The sequence below is a fragment of the Notamacropus eugenii genome, chromosome 7, assembly GCF_028372415.1.
Source record: "Notamacropus eugenii isolate mMacEug1 chromosome 7, mMacEug1.pri_v2, whole genome shotgun sequence".
In the NCBI taxonomy this organism is placed as follows: domain Eukaryota; kingdom Metazoa; phylum Chordata; class Mammalia; order Diprotodontia; family Macropodidae; genus Notamacropus; species Notamacropus eugenii.
Genome location: NC_092878.1, coordinates 145,935,339 through 145,942,737, shown reverse-complemented (window position 1 = coordinate 145,942,737; position 7,399 = coordinate 145,935,339). Strand labels below are relative to the sequence as shown.

The window sequence follows — 7,399 nt, the reverse complement described above, 5'->3', positions numbered from 1 at the left end:
GAAGTTGCCTCTAGGGCACAATCTACATTCATACCTTGTGCTAGGTCACTTGTCTGCTCAAGATTCCCGAAATATGGGAGGTGAAACTTAATGAATCCATACTAATCATGCTAAAGTAAGATGGAATGACTGAAAAAGGTGTCACACAGTGGCATCAGAGGTAGATCTGAATGAATCCTTCCTGATTCCATGGCAAAACACTTTTAAATTGAATTGCTTTCTTTTAACTTGCAGATACTGTCTCTCCCGATACATAGAGTAAAGAACTAGGTGTTCTGGGTACATATCAAAATTCTGCTACTCAACTCTCTGTATTACCCTGAATGAGTCATCTGTTCCAGTCTCTTATCATCTGTGAAATGGAGTTTGATGCCAAAGTCCTTTTCCACATCCAAATCCTAGGATCTTTTGTGAAAGCTGACAAAAAAATCCCAAATTTCTCTTTAAATACCCAAGTTTATTCTCTCCTCTCTCTGCCCCTTATAGTGTCTCTGTTTCTCTGTTTGTATCTCTCCTCTCTTTTCTTCTTTCCTCCTTCCCTCCTTATACCTTTACTCTGTCTTTCCTCTCTCGAATCTTCTCACTTTTCTTTCTCACAATGTAACCGCACAATGTATCCACAAAATGCACCGTTCTCAACTTCATGCCTAGGATTTGTTTCACTACATTCTACTCTAAAAAGGAAACACACACACACACACACACACACACACACACACATACACACGGAAAATCAGCTAAACATTGCCTCTCAACAGATGTTGAGACCTCAGATCACAGTTCAGGGAGGAAGGAGCAATTTATTGACATCATCTGTCAGAAGTCAATGAGCTGTCATTCAGCTTCCAGTGGACCCAAACAGGTGCTTGTTTCTTTATCCCCACAATATCCAAGACTCCCAAGAGGGTATTGACAGGCCCCATGTCAGTCTTTAGTGGTTCCACTGACAGGTGTTTCTCTCTATAAGCAGACAACAGGTGTTTTGCTGATGTATCCTGCCAAGAGCCAGGGAACTAAAGGAGAAAACAAAACCAATTTTTGAAAAGTGATTACGGTAATTAAGAACAGTGGTAAGGCGCATGATATACAGACATACATACATACATACATACATATACATACACACACACACACACACACACACACACACACACACACACACACACACTTTGTTCAAACTCTCAGACCTTCAAGCTGAAGAAGAAATCACATTATATTTACTAAAGTGTTAAAGGTTTCTCTCTATTTTGGAAAACAATTCAAATATCGATTGAGCCACTTTTTATAATATGTCTTATACTTTCCACATTGCATTCATTTACTCATGATTTTTTCTAGCCGTTCAATATTGTTGCTGGAAACTGTTAGTGAATAGCATCGTGCTAGGTGTTGGGGCACAAGAAATATGGAATACAATGGTTATTAGCAAGATAGGCAACATATACTTGGACAGCTAAATAGAAGCATGATGGTTAAATCTATCTCATATCTTTTATCATGATGCATCTCTTAGCCAAAGAAAATGGCTTCCCAGGTTATAATGGGAAGGAGGGAGGGAGGAAGGAAAACATAATACTTAATGCTGAGTAGGATACATACCCTTTTCAATCTACATTTTCATATTCAAGAAAGTGAAATTCCTTTATGTGAGCATTGTCTTTTATTACTCCATCTCTCCCTATATTTCATTACTTTTGAACCTCCTTTCTGTTCTCATCATGCCTTCCCATTACTCCAACCCTCAGATTTTTTAGGCAGTCAAGTTCCCTCTTGATTTTGAGCTCTATGCACACAAGATCAACTCTCCACTCTCAATTATTCCATTGTCCCATAATTATCAAATTTTGTTGAAATTCCTGGCTTACTCCCACCATCCATTTCATTTGCTCCTACTCATATGCTTCTGAATGGAGGTGGAAGAAGTCTTGAACCCAAGCTCCCTAGATTACATACTATAATAGTAAGGAAATAATTTACTTCTCTCTAATCAGTTATCTATTCCACTCACCATAGTGGTTATTCCAGATCTGCTCTTCTCACGTTAAATGTCCCACACAATCTTTTATGCCACTATCTCACTTCAACATCTCACAGTTCAACAAAGAATTGAGGTAACATGGGGCAAGTTCCCTTTTTATTCGAAACTCCTCATATCATATATACCTGATATTAGCATACAGTATTTCCCCCTTTTTTTTCCACTCTGATGAAGAGATAATCCTTCTTCTTGCCCAGACTAACCTCTTGATCCCCTTTCATATTGCTGCAAATGATTTTGAACATATGCACCCTTTCCACTTTATTTGGCTTCTTCGGGGTGGTTGTATCACTTAGTCACAGGGATGCACAGTTGAGTGCCGTTTGGAGACATAATTGCAAATAATTGAATTGGTTTGTATTTGCAAAATGCCTAGACCAATTCACAGATTCACAAACAATACATTAGTGTGTCTGAATTTCCATATCCTCTCCAATAATGTCATTTTTGTTTATCAAACTGATAATTAAGGTTGAATTTGAGTTGTTTTAATTTACATTTCTCTTATTATTAATGATTTAGAGCATTTTTCATATGATTGTTGACAACTTGCATTTTTTTCCATTTAGAACTGCCTATTCACACCTCTTGATTATTTCTATGTTGAGAAATGGCTCTTGTTCTTATGTCTTTGAATGATTACTCTATATATCTTGGGTATCAGATCATCATCAGAAAAGACTGCTGCCAAGTTTCATTTCCCAAATAACTGTTTCTCTTCTAATTCTAGCTGTATTAGTTTTATTCACACAAAATCTTGACATTGATCTCTATTCCATTAACCAACTTTTCTAACTTTTAAACAATACTAGTTTTGATAATTTCTGCATTGTGATATATTTGTAGATCTGATAGTACTAGATCCCCTTCCTTTTCACTTTGTTTTGCACAATTTCCTTAGAAATTCTTAACATTTAGATAATTATATGTCTAGGTCTATAAAGTCAGCCTTTGGATCTTGAATGGAATACAACAAATTTGCAAATTTTGTCATTTCTGGTTTGTTTGGTTGTTTCTTTTGCACGTTTCAACCATGGAAAATTTTAAAATTCAAATTATTTGAGTATATATTTATTTCTGTAAAGGATGGGTATTCCTGTGTGAATATTTTATGTGGACAAGAGATGTGGAGGGGGTGGAGATGATGAAGGGGAGGGCAGATTTGAATATACAGTGATTAGAAGCATGACAGGCTTTCTGAAGAGGGACAGGATAAAAAGAGAAATAGAAGAAAATGGAATGGAGGGAAATAATAGAGTCAAAGATCAAAAGTGTAGATGTAAATGGGATGAGGTCACCCACAGAATGGAAGCAGAGAGCAGAATGAATTGAAGTGAGAATTTGATAATATGTTGTATACAAGAGAAACACTTGGAACAGGAAGAAATACATACTACACAGAGTTGAGATGAAAGGCTAGAGCAGAGTATGCTATGACTCAGCTGAAGTGAAGAAGGCAGGGTTTGGCAATCATGGTCTCAGATAAAGCAAAGGCAAAAATAGACCTGATACAAAGAAATAGTAAGGGAAACTAAATTTTACGAAAAGGTACCATAGATGATGATGTAATATCAAAAATTATACAGCAAGTTTCTCTTATAAAGGTCTCATTTCTTAAATATATAGGGAATGGAGTGAAATTTATAAAAAATAAGAGCCATTCCCCAATTAATAAATAGTCAAAGCACAGGAACAGGCAGTTTTAAGGAGAAGAAATCAAAGATATTTATAGTCATACAAAAATGCTCTAAATCACTGTTGATTAGAGAAAGGAAAGGGGTACCACTTCACATCTATCAGAAATGACAAATGCTGGAAGGTGATGAGGGAAAATAAATACAATAATGAAGTATTGGTGGTCCAACATAGTCCTACCATCCTGGAGAACCACCTGGAACTGGCCCAAAGGACTCTAAAATTGTTGATCCAGCAATACCACTTCTAGGTCTGTATCCCTAAGAGATCAGAGGAGAAGGAACTTAATGTACAAAAATATTACTGTTTTTTGAGGTGGAAAAGAATAGGAAAATGAGGGGGATAATCATCAATTAGGCAGTGGCTGAACAAGTCATGGTATCTGATTGTGATTAAGTACTATTGTGCTGTAAGAAATGATGAAGGGGGTGGTTTCCAGGAGGAAAAAAATGTGACAAGAACTATATGAACTGATGCAAAGTGGAAGGAGATCATTGTACACAGTAACAACATTACAACGATTATAAACTATGAGAGATTTGACTACTCTGATCAATATAATGATCTAAGACAATTTCAAAGGACTCATTATGAAAAAATTATATCCATTCCAGAGAAAGAACTGATGAACTGAATGCACAATAAAGTATAGTTTTCTTTGCCTTTTTTAATGATAGGGCTAATACGTTTTGCATTATTTCACATATATAATTGTTATCTAATTGTTTGCCTTCTCAGTGGATGAGGAAGGAGTGGGAAGGAGAGAATCTGAAAGTTAAAATTTAAAAAGGAAAATAATGTTAAAAATAAAATAAAAAAATATCTCTGCCACCTCCTCCCCTGCCTCCTTGCTAGGGAAAATCTCTTAAATCAGAGCCAAAGGAAGAATTGCTCATCAGGAATCTAAAGCAGGCATAATAGTGTAGTATGAAGGGGTCTAGTTTCCTATTAAGTGGACAGGCAAGTTCAAAACAATGAAATCAGGGAAAACCAGGAGAGTAGGAAAAGGGATTGGTGACAGCTGTAAGCTCCTGTGTCCTCAGCTTATTGACCCTAGCTAATTATCTGCTAGATGTGTATATGTGAAATCAATGGATATTATCTGCAGTGAAAAGGGCAGGTTTTCATTTCCATGGCTTCAGATGAAAGCAGGAAAAGAGAAGTAGTTACCTAAGAAACAACTTCAGAAACCAAACCAATGTTATTGAAAAAAAAATTCTTGTCTGTGTGAATCTTATGGACAAGTATCAGTTATTTCTTTGAGGATGTTCCTGGGATTGTTTCATCTTTGTTTTTACAATATATCTTTCCAACTCCAACACAATATTTTTTGAACAAGGAGTCCCAGATCATTTCCTTTCATTCCCAAGGTTCTATGTAAATTCTTTAGGGATGGGAAAGTGTCTTTTGGGAAAGTATCTGTTGGGGAAGGGAGTATTGGCAAGAGCATTAAGAGAAACCATTCACTTGTGGTCCCTACTTTAGTGTCAATTTTCTAGGTTATTTTTCTTCCCAAGAGCCTGCTACTACTTTGACTTTGGGACTGAAGAAAATTAAGTACCCTATTTTGACACACAAAAACATAGTCTATGTCAACATGCCAATAAATGAGACAGAAAATTCAGCTTTGATCAAATTACTTTCCGAACAAATGATCTTTGGGCTGGTCTGTAATCGAGTAATGATTCTATATTTGAGCAACTTCTAGTTCTGTTTTAGCTGGTGATTCTGGGACAGTGTCTCAACTGTTGTTTTTTCCCCTTCTCTTTCCAGTTTCTAGCATACAACTGCCTCTGGAAGCATGCATTGTTTTTCTCTTTTCAGTCGCATTCCCCTGTCTAGTCTTCCTGTACTCTTTGTGGGAGTATATTAAACAATAACTGGAACTGAAAGTGTTGAGAAATAATATTTCTATGGAGGGAAAAAACAAGCAAACTTTCCAAACCTTCTCTTTAGGAAAGTGAGTAGAAAAGCTAAGGTCTTTCTTAGGGGAACACATTAGGAATGATAACCAAACTTAACCATCACCTAGATTAGATTATTGCCATCGCGACCCCAGAAGTGAAAGGTCCCATGTTCCCAAAATAGTAATACTATGAAACATCTTTTTCCATTCTCTTCTTGAGGGGAGTGTGCAAAGAAGGAATAGGGTAATGATTACTATTTTTGGAACATTAACTCCCAAATTATACTTATTGTGATCTTTTTCCTTGTTTAGTATTTCAGTGAATGTTACTTTTAATCATCTTGGGGAAGACAGCCATGTTTGAGGGCATAGAGGAACTATGCCAGTTTGGACATCTGTCGTTATAAGCCAGAAATGGCTTGCATATTAGATTAATGTTAAATTAAATAAAATTGTTTCTGGCAGATTTATGCCCAAGTACACAAAGTATAGCATTGACATTTTTTTCCCTTCAACCCCTCTCACTCAGCATATAAAATCTTTGGTGTTTCCTCTTCTTTCACAAGCAGAATAGATCTTCTACAATCTTCTTACCTCTTAAAGCAGATTGTAAAACTCTGTCCAAAGATTTAGGGGGTGGGATGGGGTTAAACAACATAGAGGGTCACACGATGTCAGAATGGGAATAATAATTTTTTCAGATTTCAATAACCAAGAAAAGGAGATATTTCCTAGGACATGTCAACTCTTGCCATTTCTATCATGAGAAGATGTCTCTCATGTGACTCCTCTACATTCACAGAATTACCTTTTAGTTCAGGATCTAATCACTTATCACCTGATTACAACAATAACCTTCTAATGATCTCCCTGCCTCAAGCCTCTCCCCATTCCAGTACATCCCCCGTGCTGACAAAATAGTTTTCCTTAAGTGCAAATCTGATTATATGACCTTCACTCCCACCCCAATCCAGCACCACCTGCTGCCACTCAACCAACTCCCGTAGCTTCATATTACCTCCTTGTTTAGCTTTTCAAGCTCTACACAACCAGATCCTCAACCTTCTGCTTCCTTAGACAACTTTCTCCCTCCTATACACTCTGAAATGCAGCCCAAAAGATCTTCTCTCTCTTGTTCACAAATGCACAATACTCCATCTCCCAGGTAGATTTCTTTTCAATAGCCATCCCTCCATGCCTAGAACGAACCCCCTCCTTAACTTTCCATTCAATTCAAAAAATACTTACTAAGTGCTGGCTACATGCCAGGCACTGGGCTAAGGAACTTACAATCTGAGGAAAAAAGACAACACACAAGGGCAGGAGGAAAATCAGGGGGTACCTGGCACAGTAGCCTGTGATTTCTTGAAGTTAAAACCAAACAGAACTGCTGATGGAAACTAGAATTGCCAGGAAGTTTGTGAGCTCTCCATAAAGGAAGACTTTGGGAGGAATTTAGTGCTCAGACCTTCAGCCCTCCAATCAGGAGGAAGATTCAATTGATCTTGAGAAGGTGTTGAGGATCAAAACCTGAGTCATTTTTGGTGGTGATGAGACTTCAGGTGATCGCCTGTGGGGAGGGGAGGAGGAACATTGTTCCCAAACAGAGCAACTGTTGGAAGATGGAGTTAACACCTCCTGTAATATGCTACTCAAGCACCATCTTCTGGATGAAACCTTTCCAGATTCCCCTCACTCCAAAAATACCTTATATTTAACTACTTCACATTTATTAACTTTATGTTTTGGTTGTATATACT

At 37.2% G+C, this 7,399-nt stretch overlaps 1 long non-coding RNA gene across 1 annotated transcript; it reads right to left on the bottom strand.

The window, feature by feature from the left end:
• Window positions 1-780: 780 nt before the first annotated feature.
• Window positions 781-7,176, bottom strand: LOC140513525 (uncharacterized). The gene is made up of 2 exons (XR_011970217.1): window positions 6,982-7,176; window positions 781-1,013 (listed from the first exon to the last, which is right to left on the bottom strand). It is a non-coding gene; the product is annotated as an uncharacterized lncRNA (long non-coding RNA).
• Window positions 7,177-7,399: the final 223 nt, after the last annotated feature.